The sequence below is a fragment of the Mobula birostris genome, chromosome 5 (genome assembly GCF_030028105.1).
Source record: "Mobula birostris isolate sMobBir1 chromosome 5, sMobBir1.hap1, whole genome shotgun sequence".
NCBI lineage: Eukaryota > Metazoa > Chordata > Chondrichthyes > Myliobatiformes > Myliobatidae > Mobula > Mobula birostris.
In genome coordinates, this window is record NC_092374.1 from 31,779,580 (window position 1) to 31,794,006 (window position 14,427).

A 14,427-nucleotide genomic window follows, 5' to 3' on the forward strand; every position below is an offset into this window, starting at 1 on the left:
GATGGCACAACATTCACAAGTGATTGTCTATGTGACTGCCAGTCAGCTTCTGATTGTACAGTGCTTAGGAAATGTTTAAACTGATATATTCAACTGTTGCCCCTTCCAGCAATCTGTGCAGAAAAGTTCCAGCTGATTTACGAGCTACAAAGAATAAATCAAATTAATAAGCAGCTGCCGTTGGCAATATTAGCTGGCAACTGATGAACAGAAATGTGCAACTATGCCAGAAGGTAACACACTTACGAGAAAAAGATTTTTAAATTTACAGGCTCAGGATATCAAAGAGTGCTTTACTGCTTGTGAAATATTTTAGAAGTGTGGATAATATAGAAAATTCAGCAGTCAATTTTCCCACAGCAAGGGTCAACTAACAGTGGTATGGTGATGATCAGATAACTTGTTCTATTATATTGTTGTTGTGATAAGTGTCATCGAGGGTGGAAAGAGCTTCCCTGCTTTACTTCCGGGTAGGGCTGTGTGTTGCCTCACAAGCACTCAGAAAAACACTTGGGAAATGATGATCTTAATTAGATAGTCCATCATTCGTACTCTGCCCAAAATTAGCTCATGTATCCTTGGGTAAATGCATCGCCTATGTGGCATTACCTCCAGAGTGACTCCATGCCTAGTGGGGTCCTGTCCTGAGCATCTGGATACATCGGTGCTGAAAGAAATTTGGCACCTGTCCTGTTAACTAACTATGAGGTGAAGAGTTTCAACCCAAAGTGTCAATCATTTATTGCCTTCCATAGATGCTACCTGATCCTCTGAGTTCCATTGGTGCTTTTTGTGTTGCTTTCATTGAATACCTGGCTAGTTTCTATAGTTTCCATAAATGAAGCCATCATTCTACTTCCAGCAAAAATATTTCTCCCAGTCCATAAGACTATAAGATATAGGAGCAGAATCAGGCCATTTGGCCCATCAAATCTGCTCCATCATTTCATCATGGCTGGTCCATTTTCCCTCTCAACCTCAATCTCCTGCCTTCTCTCCATACACCTTCATGCCCTGATCAATCAAGAATCTATCAACCTCTGTCTTAAATATAAATAAAGACTTGGCCTCCACAGCTGCCTGTGGCAAGAAAATTCCGCAGCTCACTACTCTCTGGCTCACTGGAAATGAGATTACCATCAGTGTCCAGACCATTAAAACAGCATGAGAAACAGGTAGTCTTCAAAAAGCCCACAGAGATTGTCACCGCTAAAGATCCACATCTATTGTTCAAAGATTGATAGAGAAATTTTGAACAGAAGAATTGTTCTTTCTCCCAGACCCTTGTGCTTATTAGACAATCTGTAGCCTTACAAATGTACTGCAAAGACCACGTAAAATAGTTGTAAATGTACAGATAGCAGCTACCAGTTTTTTTTAAAGAGCCAATCAGTTTACAGTCTTCAGCATTACTTTGGGACACAGGCAAGCAAGAAAAGAAAAGTGTGTTCATTTTATACTTCTTAATACTTCAGGACTGAGAATACTTAAGAACTGAGTTCACTTTCAGCATTCTTGTGTTCAGTTGCTTCATTTTTTTCCTTGCTGATTACTGGACCTTCTCTAACTAATAGTTGTACCTTCATTTACACTCCCTTTGTGGCAGAAAGTGACCAGCTGGCATTGCCCAGTAGGGGCAGATAAGTGTTAGTGAGATGTATGTACAGCACTGATTTACATTCTAAAATTATTGTACTTTTACAATTATTGTACTAATTTATGCCTCTCATACAGTGAAACAGCACTCATGTGGTTCTACCTCATTCACTTACACCAATGTAGTAGGGTGGGTACTCATCGAAGAGAACATCTCCTTACTTACAAGTCAGGGATTATTGCAATGATATCCCCAGATAAGATAACTGTCTTCCAATATGTACAGTCCTTCCTCAGTATTAACTATAATTCCAGTCAGGGGAAGATTCCCATTGACAGATATGAGAAAGCCTACAAAACTATTGCTATGGGACCTTGATGTTTCAGGTCAACTTTGCTTCGATGTCAAGAACAGCCATTCTCATTTCACATTTAATTCATTACCTGAGCCCATGTTTGGACTGGTCCATAAGTGGATTGTTCTGACTGATTGTCAGTACACAGGAAATAGGCATCTGGATTTCTCTTTTGTGAAAGGCAAGGGATAGCTAAAAGAATGCCAATGATCAATTTGAAATTTGAGATAGAAAGATATTTAATTAACAATATTTTTTCTGTTTTTATTTTTTAACAAAAATATTAAGGGATAAAGGGCAAAGGAGCTTCACCACAATCTCAATCAATGAGAGAGCTGGTAAGAAGCTAAATAGTAAGATATTAGCAATGAAAGTGAGAATGGATGATCCTTTTGCCAGCTTCCATACATCCAGATGGATGCCTTTGAAGCATTTGAATCATCCTTGAATCATCAGCAACCAGCATACAACGTCCACATTACAGAGGCATCTACTTTTTCCATCTGTTTGTTATTGTTTGAAAAGAATCTAATCATACAGAAATTGCTGATACTGGATTTTCTGGACATTTGTGGCTACTGGCTATTCAGTGGAGTTAGTTGCGAAAACCTCTTGTTAACTTTGCTGTAAGCAGCGGTACATGCCAATTGTCAGCATGTCATTTGTGTTACTCAGAGCGTGGTGCCTGTCTGTAAGGGCTGCTTCACTGTGGGGGGATCTGTACATGAAGGTGGTGATCATAATGTTGGTAGCAAATTCCTTCATCCTTCTGAATGTTTTTACTGAAGAAAGATAACTGGTGAAGGACTTATAGATTGATCTGCTAATGCATGATCTCAACAGAAATATGCTGGGACTCTTGCAATTGTTCTTCAATGTTAATTTTAACATTGAAGAGATGATTGGATAGGGAGATAGATGGGAAATGTATGGAGGGCTATAGTCTGGGTACAGGTAGATGGGACATGAAAGAAAGCCAAGCTAGCAGTGACTAGATAGGTTAAAAGACTGTTTCTGTGCTATGGTGCTCTCTGAGTCTATGACTTATCAATAGTAGTCTTCTATGGAGTCAAGATGAGTCCGGTCACAGAGGAACTTCCCTATGATCCCCAAAGAGATTAATTTTGTCATGGTCCTTGACCCCATACTAATTAGGATATTGCTTTGATTGCATAGGTAACTGCCTTCATTTTTCTTCTGGCATTCAATTCTTGAATGAATTTAAGTTTAGAACACAGTGGTGATGATCTATCAAACTGAGTCATTCTAACAGAACTAAACATTAGGAGACAGCTATGTTTAATGTTGGGGGATTTCGCTAACTTTCCTTCATTTTCTCTCACCAATCCAACACAACACAGGCTGATGGCTTTAAAGTCCCTGTGAATGCATATGTAAGAGGTAGTCTTCCGTAAAAAGCAGCAATGAAAGTGAGAATGAGTAATCCTATTGCTGGCCATCCATACAGATGCCTTTGAAGCATTTGGATCAACCTGGTGGCAACCAGCATGCAATGTCCACATTACAGAGGCATTAAGGAAAACCTTGGCTGCATACGTGTCCGCAGTTCCAACTAAGAGATTGTTTCTAAGACATTTAAATCTCCTTCTCTCAGGGTTTTGCTGGGACAGCTCAGTGCCATGAATACTCAAAAAATCCATGATTATTTTATCACACGCATGACAGAATGCGAACTGGCTGGACTGTATGCATCTAACAATTGGGTATTCCTACCTCCAGTTTCCCACTAGCCAGCTGCCCACCGCCTAACATGGTGGTCATGTACTCAAATGGTGGCGCTGTCCCTTTGCATTCAGTGAAAGTGTACCCTTCATTAGTTCCCTCCAATGCCGGTAGAGATAGTTGATAGGAATCACAGCCAGTCGGGAAATACAGTCCACCTCAACTAGTGACTTGGCTGTTTGATATAACGTCATCCTATTGCTGAATGTTACACTTAAAAGGAGCACTAAATTAGGGTTGATTTATGCTAAATGAGGCTACTGAGAGGAAGTATGGTGCAGAAGACACAAGGCAAATTGCTGTAAAATCATCACATTTGCAATGAATTTATTTCCATTCCAACCAAATGTTTTGGCAAGATTTGGTGGTGCATGAGAAGACACAGAGAGGGGTCAGTTTTGATATATTTGTAACAAGAAGGGGAGAAAGAGGCTCAATTGTTCTTGAAATAGGTCAACACAAGGGATATTGTAAGTTCTCATATATTGAACTGATTGTGGTTTTTTTTTCCAGCTAAAAATAACTGCATATCCTCATGATACCCCAGTTGCCATCATAGTTACTTTGCAAGGTGCCCTGAGTTTTCTCATAAAACAAAGGTCTGCAGGATGCTTTAAGAGTATAAATTCAAAACTGAAAACACTCTGTGATAACCCTGTTTCAGATTTCCAAGATATGCAGTTTTTAAAAAAAAGTTTATTTGCTATATTAATGACCAACTGATGTCTTGGAATAATACAAAAACATCTTAAGGACTCCAGGTCATATCAGCTTATTTAGCGGTTGTCTGATTTATAATTGGGAAGGTCTGAAGGCGTGTCCATGGACTAAAATAGCTTTTGGTAAAGAACTTCAGTCAGGCTAATGTGGTAAGTATAGCTTGTGATAATGTATAGGGCCAGGCGGCATCTGTGGAGAGAGAAACAAAGTTAGCATTTCAAGATCATCAAGAGAAGTGCAGTCATTGCGTCATACAATAGTACTGGGCACAACCTGATCACTTTCTCAGCAGCAATGTGAAGAAAACTCTCTTCTGATGCATTCAGGTAGGAGTGGATGTAAAAATCTTGCACCTTCATTTTACTCATACAAGACTTAGGCAGCTAAAGCGATTCCTAATGTCTCCTGAAATATATGTGTTCAGTTATGTAGAAAGTGAAGATCTGTGACGCAGAGGTAACAGGATAAAGATTAAGATAAACTCTGTAAGTCCGTGAGTCTAGGTCATGGACTGGAAGTTGGAGGCTCGATGTCTCTGAGTCTGGGAGTCTGAGGCCAAGGACTGGAGACCTGGGGGTACCTTGTCCTGGGACTGGAGGTCTGTGTGTGTGTGTGGGAGAATGGGAAAGGAGTTTGTTTTGCTGCTATTGTTGCTGCTGCCTGTAATAGTCTAAAACTTTGACAAGTTTTTATAGATGCACTATTGTGAGTATCCTGACTGGTTGCATCACAGCCTGGTATGAAAACACCAATGTCCAGGAATGGAAAAGCCTACAAAAGCGGTGGATACGGCCCAGTTCATCACAGGAAAAGCCCTCCCCACCACTGAGCACATCAACAAGGAGCGCTGCCACAAAAAAGCAGCATCTATCACCATCCAGGCCATTCTCTCTCTCACTGCTGACTGCTGCCATCGGGAAGGAGGCACAGGAGTCTTAGGTTTCACACTACCACATTCAGGAACAGTTGTTACCCTTCAAACATTAGGCTATCGAACCAGCATGGATAATCTCACTCAGCTCAACTCTGAACTGATTCCACAACCTATGGACTTGCCTTTAAGGACTCTACAACTCATGATCTCAGTATTATTTACTTATTATTTATTTTGTATTTGCAGTTTCTCTTCTTTTGCACATTGGTTGTTTGTCAGTCCTTGGAGTTTTTTGTTGATTTTATTGTATTTCTTTGTTCTACTTTGGAGGCTGCAAGAAACTGAAGCTCAAGACACACACCTACTTTGATAACACTTTGATTTACCTTGAATTTACTTACTTTACATTGTGGACGTGCTAAATTGGCACCAGGATATGAAGATGACATTTGCAGGCTGCCCCCGGCACAACCCTTGGATGCATTGGTTGTTAACAGAAACAACGCACTTCACTGTATGTTTCGATGTACGTGGGAAGGTTTAGAGATTTCATTATAGAAGGAGATTTAAGTTCCCATGCACAGAAAAATACTGCATTAACCGGAGGGGCAATGTTATTTTAACCTGCTGACCAGGCCAGCCAGGCACTTTTGGTCTTGTGAACAGCTTGTCATGTGGCAGCTGTAATTGAGATTGCACTCTTAATTCATGCCAGAAACTCAAGGGTTAAGGTGCTGCCTATGTCTCTGGCTGATGATTCAATGTCGAGCAGAGGAAGTGCTGTTTTATAGGGCCCTATCTACCGTCTTCATACCTAAATGGTGTCCTGGCCAGTATTTGTCTTTTAGCCAACAACTTAACACTTACCATCTTCTCATTAATTCATTACCCCTGCTGAAGTTGTTGCCCCCAAGCTGGCTGTTGCTTTTCCATTGTTACAAGGTGTGAGTATGGTTAACACTGGCTGCTAGGCACCTTTGGACTATATTTGGTTGTAAGAGGCACAATATAAGCACAGCTATTTTCTATTTTACAGCTGAGGTGATTATCAGAGCTGGAGGTATGCCCGAAATTGTAAAGTTCAGCACTGGTGCCTCATTATAATGGAGACTTAAAACTGATGAAGTGTGCATATGCCTATAGCGTGGACTTATTCTGTTCCTGTGCCTATAACTCCCTCATCACAAAATTAATTGATGCCTTGTGTCTGTCAGTACTTCAACTTCATACTATCACCAGAGCATTGTAAAAAATCAGTGCTCAGATTTGTAGCTGACATAACAATTTTCTCAAATTTATCTCGCTGAGAATGTATGGGCAACATACATTGTCTCTGTGTTTCACTTCAGGTTCGAGACTTCTGGCACAGCAGCTGCGAGTGATTTTTCATGCACTCAAGTACTGGATTGGAAGGGCTCCATGAACCCCAAAGGTTTTAATTTATTTTTTAAATACTGATTTATGACACATCATCAAATGTCATTCCAAGCTGAAGGAACACAAATCTTCTGTGGCATAAAAAAACCCTGCATAATGAGACAATTGCAAGAAAGAGACTGAAATACTGTGGAGGTCCGGCAGCATCATCACTGCTGATACAAGAAGTCTGGCAGATGCTGGAAATCCAGGGCAACACACACAGAACTCAGCAGGTCAGGCAGCATCTATGGAGCAACTAAACAGTCAACATTTAGGGCTGAGACCCTTTATCAGGAATAATTCATTAGTGATACATAGATAGATTCATATTTAAATAAAGGAAAGGATTGTTTTTAGACTTAGAAATTGGGAATTGGTGTTTTTTTCTGTATTTCTGTACTCCAGATTCAGTTTCGACAATGACAATACACATAATGTTCTGGAGGAGCTCAGCAGGTCAGGCAGCATCTATCGATGGGAATGAACAGTCGAAGTCTCGGGCTGAGACCCTTCAACAGCACACGAAAGGAAGGGGAAAGAGGTCAGAATAAGAAGGTGGGGGAGGGGAGGAAGAAGTACAAGGTGGCAGGTGATAGGCGAAACTGGGAGAGGGGAAAGGTGAAGTAAAGAGCTGGGAAGTTGATTGGTTAAAGGGCTGAAGAAGGGGAAATGTGGTAGGCGAGGACAGAAGACTAAGGAAGAATGGGAAGTGGGGGGAACAACAGAGGAGGTGAGGAGAGAAGGTGTGAGAGAGAATCAAGAATGGGGAATGGTGAAAGAGAGGAGGGGGTTGTAATTACCAGAAGTTTAAGAAATTGATGCTCATACCATCAGGTTGGAGGCTACCGAGACGGAATACAAGTTGTTGCTCCTCCAACGTGAGCATGGCCTTATCACAGTAGTGGAGGAGGCCATGGATTGACATGTTAGAATGGGAATGGGAATGATAAAAATGGCAGGAGCTGCATCTGGTAAACTCAATGAATGTGAAACAAGTTATGCAGTGCAGGCAGGTGGAATGAAAAGCCAATGTCCAACCATCTTTAGATGTTTCTTCAGCGATTTACTTTCCTTGATGTCATTCAGCTCACTATTGTCCAGTAGCACTCGCATCAATGGTGATGAAATGCTTTGAGAGGTTGGTCATAGCTAGAATCAACTCGTGTCTCAGCAAGGACCGGGACCCACTGCAATTTTCCTATTGCCCCAGTAGGTTTACAGTGGGCACAATCTCATTGGCTATTCACGCAGCCTTGTATCATCTAGACAATATAAGTACCTATGTCAGGATGCATACAAGTACTGAAGTCACAAAAACAAAGGAGCTGGTTGCGGACGACAGGAGGAACGGAGACAGGCTAACCCCCTATTGACATTAATGGATCTGGGGTTGAAAGGGTGAACAGCTTTAAGTTCCTCAGCACACACATCACCGAGGATCTCACATGGTCTGTACATACCGGCTGTGTGGTGAAAAAAGCACAATAGCGCCTCTTTCACCTCAGACGGTTGAAGAAATCTGGTATGGGCCCCCAAATTCTAAGAACTTTCTACAGGGGCACAATTGAGAGCATCCTGACGGGCTGTATCACTGCCTGGTATGGGAACTGTATTTCCTTCAGTTGCAGAACTCTGCACAGAGTGGTGCAGACAGCCCAGCGCATCTGTAGATATGAACTTCCCATTATTCAGAACATTTAGACCATAAGACCATAAGACAGAATTAGGCCATCTGGCCCATCGAGTCTGCTCCGCCATTCAATCATGGCTGATCCTTTTTTCTCCCCCTCCTCAACCCCAGTTCCCGGCCTTCTCCCCGTAACCTTTGATGCCACATCCAATCAAGAACCTATCAATCTCTGCCTTATATACACCCAATTACCTGGCCTCCACACCTGCATGTGGCAATAAATTCCACAAATTCACCACCCTTCAGTGAAAGAAATGTCTCCGCATCTCTGTTTTGAAAGGGCGCCCCTCTATCCAGAGGCTGTGCCCTCTTGTCCCAGACTCTCCCACCATGGGAAACATCTTTTCCACATCTACTCTGTCTAGGCTTTTCAACATTCAAAAGGTTTCAATGAGATCCCCCCTCATCCTTCTGAATTCCAATTCCAGAACCATCAAATGTTCCTCGTATGATAACCTTTTCATTCCCGGAATCATCCTTGTGAACCTCCTCTGGACCCCCTCCAATGCCAGCATATTGTTTTAAGATGAGGAGCCCAAAACTGTCACAATACTCAAGGTGAGGCCTCACCAGAGCCTTATGAAGCCTCAGCATCACATCCCTGTTCTTGTATTCAACACCTCTTGAAATGAATGCTAACATGGCATTTGTCTTCTTCACCACCGACTCGACCTGCAAGTTAACCTTTAGGGTTTTCTGCACAAGGACTCCCAAGCCCCCTTGCATCTCAGATTTTTGGATTTTCTTCCTGTTTATAAATAGTCCGCACATTTATTTCTTTACCAAAGTGCATGACCATGCATTTTCCAACATTGTATTTGATGTGTCACTTTCTCGCCCATTATCCTAATTTGTCTAATTCCTTCTGCATCCTACCTGTTTCCTCAACACTATATGCCCCTTCCCCAATCTTCGTATCATTTATAAACTTGGCAACAAAGCCATCTATTCCATCATCTAAATCATTTATATACAGCACAAAAAGAAGTGGTCCCGACACCGACCCCTGCGGAACACTACTAGTCGCTGGCAGCCAACCAGAAAAGAATCCTTTTATTCCCACTCACTGCCTTCTACCAATCAGACAATGCTCTAACCATGCCAGTGACTTTCTTGTAATCCAATGGGCTCTTAACTTGGTAAGCAGCCTCATGTGAAGCACCTTGTCAAAGGCCTTCTGAAAGTCCAAATATACAACATCCACTGCATCCCCTTTATCTATTCTATTTGTAATCTCCTCAAAGAATTCCAACAGGTTCGTCAGGCAGGATTTTCCCTGAAGGAAACTATGCTGACTTTGTATTACCTTGTCCTTTGTCACCAAGTACTCCACCACCTCATCCTTGACAATTGACTCTAACATCTCCCCAACCACTAAGGTCAGGCTAACTGGTTTATAATTTCCTTTCTGCTGCCTTTCTCCTTTCTTAAAGAGTGGAGTGACATTTGCAATTTTCCGGTCCTCTGGCACCATGCCAGAGTCCAATGGTTTTTGAAAGATCATTTCTAATGCCACCACAATCTCTAATGCTATCTCTTTCAGAACCTGAGGGTGCAGTTCATCTGGTCCGGGTGACTTATGTACCTTTAGGTCTTTCAGCTTTTTGAACCTTCTCCTTTGTCTTAGTAACTGTACCCACTTCTCTTCCTTCACACACTATAACATCAGGCCTACTGCCAGTGTCTTCCAGTGAAGACTGATGCAAAATACTAATTTAGTTCATCTGCCATCTCCTTGTCCCCCATTATTATTTCTCCTGCCCCATTTTCTTTCGGCCTTATATCCACTCTCATTTCTCTTTTATTTTTAACATACCTGAAAAAAACTTTTACTATCCACTTTGATATTATTTGCTAGCTTGCTTTCATTTTTCATCTTTTCCCCTCTAATGATTCTTTTAGTTGCTCTCTGTAGGTTTTTAAAAACTTCCCAATCCTCGTCTTCCCACTAATTTTTGCTTTGTTGTATGCCCTCTCTTTTGCTTTTCCAATAGCTTTGACTTCCCTTGTCAGCCACAATTATACTATTTTACCATTTGAGTATTTCTTCATTTTTGGAATACATATATCCTGCACCTTCCTCATTTTTCCCAGAAATGCAAACCTTTACTACTCTGCTGACATCCCTGCCAGCAGCTCCTTCCAATTTTTTTTGACCAACTCCTCTCTCATATCTCATACCACTGTAATTTCCCTTACTCTACTGAAATACTGCTACATCAGACTTTACTTTCTCCCTATCAAATTTCAAGTTGAACTCTATCATATTTACAAAGACAGGTGGGTAAAAAGGGCCCAAAGGATCATTGGGGACCTGAGTCACCCCAACCACAAACTGGTCCAGCTGCTACCATCCGGGAAACGGTCCTGCAGCATAAAAGCCAGGACCAACAGGATCTGGGACAGCTTCTTCCACCAAGCCATCAGACTGATTAATTCATGCTGATACAATTGTATTTATATGTTATATTGCCTGTCCTGTTGTACACACTATTTATTATAAATTACTATAAATTCACATTGCACATTTAGACAGAGATGTAACGTAAAGATTTTTTACTCCTCGTTTATGTGATGGATGGAAGAAATAAAGTCAATTCAATTCAATGCTGTTGACAGACCACAGCTCAGTGTTTAACACCATTGTTCCTACAGTCCTGATTGAAAAGCTCCAGAACCTAGGCCTCTGTACCTCTTTCTGCAACTGGATCCTTGACTTCCTAACCGGAAGTCCACAATTTGTGCAGACTGGAAATAACATCCCCACCTTGCTGACAACTACCTCAGGGGTGTGTGCTTAGCCCACTGCTCTACTCTCTCTACACCCATAAATTTGTGGCTAGGCACGGCTCAGATGGCATCTATAAGTTTGCTGACGATACAACCATTGTTGGCAGAATCTCAGATGGTGACAAGAGAGTGTACTGGAGTGAGATATACCAGGTAGTTAAGTGGTTTTACAGCCACAGCCTTGCAGTCAACATCAGTAAGGCCAAAGAACTGATTGTGGACTTCACAAAGGGTAAGATGAGGGAACACACACCAGTCCTCATAGAGGGATCAGAGGTGGAAAGAGTGAGCAGTTTCAAGTTCCTGGGTGTTAATTCTCTGAGGACCTAACCTAGACTCAATATATAGATGCAGCCATAAAGAAGACAAGACAGAAGCTATATTTCATTAGGAGTTTGAGGAGATTAGTTATGTCACAAAAAACACTCGCATACTTCTACAGATGTACTATGGAGAACATTCTAACTGGCTGCATCACTGTTTAGTATGGGTGGCGGGTGGGGCGCTACTATACAGGATCAGTCCATCTTTAAAGTTCCCCACCACCCAGGTCATGCCCTCTTCTCATTGCCACCATCAGGAAGGAGGTACAGAAGCCTGAAGGCCCACATTCAGTGATTCAAGAACAGCTTCTTCCCCTCTGCCATCAGGTTTCTGAATGAACTTTGAACCCATGAATACTACCTATTTTTTAATTTCCTATTTTTTGCACTGCTTATTTAATGATTTTATATCTATATATTGTAATTCTGATTTTTTTTCCCTCTATTATTATATATTGCACTCTACTGTTAACAAATTTCACGACATATGCGGGTAATAGTAAACCTGATTCTGATTCTGCTTGGTACTACATCCATCACCCTAAGTATTTGTTCCATCTATTAGAAGCGCACTGTGGTTACAACGTGTGCCAACTATAATATCACCATGATCATCATTCACTATGTGCCATGTTGTATGACATGGGCAATCATGGCCCACGACCATATTTGTTCTAGGCAAATTCTACAGAAGTGGTTTGTCGTTGCCGCCTTCTGGGCAGTGTCTTTACAAAACGGGTGACCCCAGCCATTATCCATACTCTTCAGAGGTTGGCCGCTTGGCATCAGTAGTCACTTAACCAGGATTGTGATATGCACCAGCTGTTCATATGACCATCTACCACCTGCTCCCATGGCTTCATGTGACCCTGATCTGGAGATTAAGCATGTGCTACACCTTGCCCAAGGGTGACCTGCAGGCTAGTGGAGGGAAGGAGCTCCTTACACCTCCTTTTGTAGAGACATAACTCCACCCTACCACCCAAACCACAAAATGCAGAGTGATAACTCATGTAGGCTACCTTGACAGTACCTCAAAAGCCTGAACCTTTACTACCGAGAAGGACGAGGGCTTCTGATACCTCAGGACATCACCACTTGCCCTCCCTCCTTCAAATCAAACTCAATACTGGAACTATATCAACACTTCTTATTGGTTGCTGGGTCTACAGCATTGTGGTTCTCATTCACCAGAGGTTCTACAAGATGGCTAACCCCCACCAACCATAGGACAATAGAGGGTAGGAAAGAAATATTGTGCCCATCAGTGATACCAAACTCTCAGCAAAGTATCTCCATGCATTCAAATGGACTGGCCAGGTGATACAGCCAGTAGAGCTGTTACCTTCAAACCTTAGCAACTCGGGTTCAATCCTCTGTCTGCGTAAAGTTTGCATATTCTCCCTGAGATCGTCTCGGTCAGGTGCTCTGGTTTCATCCCGTATCCTGAAGTTGTGCAGATACTAGAAACGGCAGATACTTGAATCAGGAGCAAAGAAGCCGTTGGAGGAATTCAGTAGGGCAGTTCAAAGATGTGCAGCTTGGCTGAATAATCGGCCACTCTTAATTGCCCCAAGTGTGTAGGCGAGCGCGAGAATCTAGAGGAAGTTGATGGACAGTAGTACAAATTCTGAGGAGAATGAAACTTCTCTGAGTCAGCATAGATTTAATGGGCTAAAATGATTCTTTCTATATTGTAAGGTAGTATGAAAATGAGAAAAAGAAATCTCCCGGCCATTTTCATTCTTTCTATATATTGAACTTCTCTTGGTAAGAAATTTGTAGACTTATCAGCTGATGAACTTTTTTCTGGTCACCATGTTGAATGTTTTTTTTCCAATTCAGGATCAATTAGATATGGGGAGTGAACTCTAAATCTCTCTGACTGTCCGCAGAGTGCGGCACAAAACTCTGCTGGTCCTGGAATGCTGTAGCAAGGCTGGTTGTAATGAGAGAAGGGGACAGAGTGAAAACAAAAATCCGCCCTTTGTAAATTGTTTTCAGTACGTGGGACTCTCTATTGTGTGTCTATTAGGCAAGTCATGGTAACCCATTAAACCTGAATTCTGCCTGCTCCAAAATGTTTACCAATCATTCTCTACTTGCATGGCCGTTCCCCAGTTGTATAAATGCTCACTCTTTTTTACACAACAATCTAGGCAACACACAAAATGCTGCAGAAGGAAACTTTAAGCTCTTTTGAGTAATAATGTTTTGGCAAAGATTTTACCAAGCTTAAAACTTATTCTTCTGTTAGGGTTCTTTCCTAACAAGTTGTTAGATTGGTAAAATGATCAATTTGAATTGATAAGTTAATCTATCACATGTACTGAGGAAAGTTTGGATAGTTTTGTTTTGCATGCTGTCCATACAGATCATTTCATCCCATTAAGGGAATACAAGGGAAAAGCATTAGCAGAATGCAGAATAAATATTGCAGTTGTGTTACAGCTACAGAAAGTGCAGTGCAAGCAGACAATAAGATGCAAGGACATGGCGGGGTAGATTGTAAGGCTGCAAGTTCATCTTTATTGTGGAGGGGGATCATTTAAGAGTACTGCTCAAGAGTTAACCATTGCCCACTCCTTCTTGTTGCAGGTTTTCAGTCATTTCACAAATTGCTTTTTCACCTGCAGCTTGTTTTCTGCTTGCTGGCTTTGTCTTTTGTGTGAACAGTGATCTTCAGTGCTGATGTACCCTTCTGAGACTGTGCCTGGGTTACTGATGCTCTGCAGACTTTGGGTTCCATCCTACCGCTCAACTTCTTTTGACTTACTCATCCTTTCCCTTCAGAAATACTGGTCGATGCAAGGTCCCAGCCTTGTCTCCTTCAAGCACTTCATCCTGTCCTGGTGTATCTTCAAGCCCCTAGCTGATGTTACTTTGGACCAGCCACGGATGAAGCTCTGGAGTGTG

At 41.9% G+C, this 14,427-nt stretch overlaps 1 long non-coding RNA gene across 1 annotated transcript in view; it reads right to left on the reverse strand.

Moving 5' to 3' along the window:
- Positions 1–4,081: 4,081 nt before the first annotated feature.
- The window catches only part of LOC140197602 (uncharacterized), a 62,893-nt gene continuing 52,547 nt past the window's right edge, over positions 4,082–14,427 (reverse strand). The window contains exon 3 of the long non-coding RNA XR_011885971.1: positions 4,082–4,604. This is a non-coding gene — a long non-coding RNA (uncharacterized lncRNA). The remainder of the gene's footprint in view (positions 4,605–14,427) is intronic.